Genomic DNA, 4,738 nt, shown 5'->3' with positions numbered 1-4,738 from the left:
CAATCCCTCTTGATCTTGTCACAGTGACCAATCTCGTACATACACATATAATTATAACTCTGTATGTTTAAATACACACACACACACACACAGATCCGCACTGCCTTTCTCTGTCCCATTCAGGGGTCAAAGATCAGTGTATGTATACATGATTAGAGCGCTCCTGAAGCTCACCTGGTAGAGCAGGTACAGTAAGGTTTGATCCTCAGAGAGGACACATGCTGTCATATTGATGAATATGTATCAATCACTATAAGAGGATCTGCCCAGTACTGTAAATATGTTTATGGAAATATTACTATGCGATCCTGTGATGTAATTTAATGCAACTGTAAATACTTTTGTCAAGTCATGGAAAAACAGACAATTTTGTCTGTAGTATCTTTGAATAGTTTAAATAGTTTAGTTGCCATTTGTCAACATGTTTTATTTAAGAGTTCCCCTTATTGTTCAGGTTATTGTAATGGTGAGCGGTAATGAGGTGGTCGCATGTGCGGAGGAGAGCGAGATTTCTTAGGGGCAAATCCAGAGTTGTAGTCAGAGTAGTCCAGGGTCCTAGAATACATAACAAAAACAAGGGCTAGGATAACAAAGCCTAGGAAACACAAACCAAAAGCACACGAAGGCAAACAGGGAAAGCAGCTATAACAGAAAGAAGTAACATACGGAGTTAAGGAAATACAAAACAGCTAGAATCAAACAGGCTAACATAAACAGAGGCTTAGAAACAAAGACGAGCTTACACACATGCAATACATGCAATACATGCAATACATGCAATACATGCAATACATGCAATACATGCAATACATGCAATACATGCAATACATGCAATACATGCAATACATGCAATACATTCCACACAAACACACGCAATGAACAGCAAAAACACAGGGAACCAGACAGGGTTTAAATACTTGAACTAATGAACACTAAACAAGGCGCAGGTGCAAATCATGAACAGTGAAAACCAAAACAGGGACTGGAACAGGACTGGAAAAGTGAAACATGAGAAAGGAAACCATAGAGACGGACAATAGGAAGGACCAAACAAGACATTTATTCATGACATACATTCTGTTTCACAAGTGATGGGCACTATGTCCACAAACTGGACAACAGACTAAAGCAAACCAGGGGGAAAGAGAAGAAGAAAACACATCTGAGAAATTCACCTCATGCGATTGTGAATCCAGATTAGATTACAAGACACTTTTCTTGGTTTCTGTCTTTGAGGTTGTGATTACATTTTAATTTTTGCCTGATTTTACATTATCTACGTTTTGTCCTTTTACTGGAATCCCAGAGATGACCATAAACATCTTACGAGGCTTGTTTTAAATTTCATAGTTGAATTTCCTCTCAACTAAAACAAAACATTTATTTTTTTAAATATCTGCTGTGGAATTCCCTACATGTTCATGTGAGTCGGGTAGAATGTCAGGCTCTCTTGTTAATGCTTCCTTGATGTTTTTAATATGGTGCACCACCTAGTTTGAGTGGCTCACACCCCTCACTTCTACTCCTCATTCTCACCCTTCACTCCTATTTACTCTCTCACCCCTCACTCTCACTTCTCATTCTCACCCCTCACTCCTACTTACTCTCTCACCCCTCACACCTACCCACTTTCACCCCTCACTATCACTGCTCACTCCTACTCCTCACTCACCCATCACTCCTACTCACTCTCACACCTCACTCTCACTCATCACTCCTACTCCTTACTTTCACCCCCCTCCTCAATCTCACCCCTCACTCTCTCCCCTCATTCCTACTCACTGTCAACCCTCACTCTCACTCCTACTCCTCACTCTCACCCCTCACTCCTACTCACTCTCACCCCTCACTCCTACTCACTCTCATCCCTCACTCTCACCTCTCACTCTCACCCCACACTCCTACTCCTCACTCTCACCCTTCACTCCTACTCCTCACTCCAAGTGAGATACTAGTGATGGCCCCTACTGTGCCGAGGCTTCGGAGCACGTGTCGAGAGCTCCAGGAAGTCTTTTATGAAACATGTATCGAGGCTTGCTTCTTTAAGGATGAATGACATCACTGATGCTGCCTGAAACCTCACTGGTTCAGGAAGCATTTCGAGTGTTGGCACAATTTATGAACACACATAAAGCGCAATGGATCCATGCAAAATTTGCATGTTTGTGTTCTGTCAATTTGCCTGTGACATTGATGAGCTTGTTTTCATGGAGCCTGCTAAAAGGAAAAGGGTTTCCCCTGTATGGAAACACTTTGAGCAGATCTCTCCTAATAAGGTATTGCACATAATATGCCTGTAAATAATGAAATGTGTTACTACTATAATATTCACAAGGCATTTTTTTTTTCCATTCCAAACCACTGGGATACAACAACAACACCTCATCTGTGTTATTGTACTTGTCATGTATAATGAGGGGGATAGAGTTGGATCCAGCCAAGGTGGGTATGGGTTTCCAATTTTCATATTTGTTAATCAACCATGATAATAATGACATTGACCACGATGCTACATTCATCACACACATCAAAAAATAAAAACAAAACATGTGCACATGTTCATGTAATTACTTCTGACATGCAAATACTGTAATTAAACCATAACCTAATTTAATTTTATTCACTGTTAACATTAATATGCATATATATATATATATATATATATATATATATATATATATATATATATATATATATATATATATATATATATATAAAAAATATAATGTGTATATACTGTGTATATATATATTTATATACTGCATTATTCTCTGCACCTTACATGTTATTTGCAGTTTGGATTGGATTACAAAGTGTAAAAATGACAAAGTGTAATCTAATCTTTACAAAGCAGTGACCAGAAAGGAAGAGCTGGATGAGGCTTTGGTCTTCATGATTGTTAGAGACACACAGCCATTTAGCACAGTTGAGGATAAAGGCTTCAGGGATTTAGTAGCAAAATTTGATCCAATCTATATTTTCCCAACTAGGAAAGTATGTGTGGTGACATGGATAAATTATGAGAGTAGTATTAAAAAAATAATATTTTCTTCCTTCCCTTTAGACCGCAAAGGCCATGGTTGAGACCAAATATCAACAAGAGAAAGAGAAGACCAAAGTTGAGGTCCAGAAAGTTCCTGCAGTGAGTGTGACAGCAGACAAACTACTTGGCTGTGACCTGCCATTTTATAGATGACAACACATGACTGAAGTCCACATTACTCGGTGTAGTGAAATTCCCACAGGCGCACACAGCTGAAAATTTGGCCTGTGTGAAATCCTCTCTTATGGAAGAATGGGAAATAAAATCCAAAGTAACATGCCTAGTTACTGATGGCGCATCTGATATGATTGCCTGTGGTAAACAGCTGAAGCTGCATCATGCCTTCTGCATTGCTTACACCCTGAATATAGTTGTTAAAAAAGCTCTTGAACTAACCCCAGTGCTGTCTGCCATTCCTACAAAGGCAAGGAAGCTGGTGGGCTATTTTAGAAGCAGCACAACTGTCAAAGTTAGTAACATTATTTTCACATTTGTTTACACATTGTTTTATATTGCTACATATGTAACGTTTAGGTTTTTATTGTTAAAGGAGAAGCTGGACCTTGTTCAAGAGCGTATGGGAAAACCAAAAAAGAAACTGATTCAGGAGGTTGAAACAAGGTGGTACAGCAGCTTTCAAATGCTGGAGCAATTAGTAGAACTCAGGGAGCCTGTAAGCATTGGCAGGCTTACAAACTGGTATTCCTGCGCTGACCTCTGATGAGTACAATAATGTTTGTGAGCTCCTGTCTATACTGTCTCCTTTTCACACGGCCACTGTGGTGCTGTCAGAGGAGAAAAAGGTATCTGGCTCCAAAGTGGTGCTATTATTGAAAATGGTGGAAAAGATGCTCCAGGAAGAGGCAGCAAAGGCAACGGTCCCAGTAGCTAGTGAACTGGGAGAGACCTCATCAGGCTCCTTAGGGAAAAGCTCCACACAGCATGAGCATTATATCGCTGGGAACGCTGCTAGACCCAAGATACAAATCACTTGGATCCTTTAGCCCAAAAAAGGCAGATAAAGGAATAAAACAACTCACCTTTGAATGTACCAATGTAATAGGGTCTAGACAGTCACATTCAATACCAGCTGCAGCTTCAACATCACAAGATGCTGTAGCTGAAAGACCTGGTTAATATTTTTGCATTGGATTAAAGTCAATTTCAGAGTTATGACCTCATTCATATTATCTGGTTTTGCTTCTCAGGAAACAAACTGTGGTGTGATTTTGATGCCACATTCATGGAGGCCAGAAGAACACACAATGTCACTGCTGATGCCACAGTTGAAGTGCAGACCTGGCAGAACTGAAGAAAAGCAGAACACAGGGTCCCCTCCAGTACTGGGAGAGGCAGAGGTGCATATATCCAAATCTCTACAGGTTTGCTGTGGGATACTTGTGCACCTCTGCCTCCTCAGTACCATGTGAAAGTGTTTTCTTCAAAGCCAGGGAAGTGATTTTCAAACAGAGAAACCAACTGAGTCCAAGCACAGTGGAAAAAATATTATTTCTTAATAAAAGTGAATAAAGTCACCACAGTATTCATAAGCATAACCATTTTCCCATCTTTGAAAAACACTGCAACAGTCTTAAAAACATCTCAACATAAACATCTCATGTCCTATTTGGTTTATTTAAACATTGACTGAAATCAACCTGTTTTTTGACACTAGTAGACCTCCAAAACCATTAA

The 4,738-nt window shown here is 39.7% G+C and overlaps 1 long non-coding RNA gene across 1 annotated transcript; it reads left to right on the top strand.

The window, feature by feature from the left end:
• Positions 1 to 2,375: 2,375 nt before the first annotated feature.
• Positions 2,376 to 4,429, top strand: LOC145649417 (uncharacterized). The gene is made up of 3 exons (XR_014116588.1): positions 2,376 to 2,442; positions 3,065 to 3,142; positions 4,252 to 4,429. It is a non-coding gene; the product is annotated as an uncharacterized LOC145649417 (long non-coding RNA).
• The last annotated feature ends 309 nt before the right edge of the window (positions 4,430 to 4,738 follow it).

Source organism: Electrophorus electricus, chromosome 1 (assembly GCF_041902795.1).
Source record: "Electrophorus electricus isolate QZ-2024a chromosome 1, ASM4190279v1, whole genome shotgun sequence".
Lineage (NCBI taxonomy): Eukaryota > Metazoa > Chordata > Actinopteri > Gymnotiformes > Gymnotidae > Electrophorus > Electrophorus electricus.
This window is presented reverse-complemented; position numbering and strand designations above follow the sequence as displayed.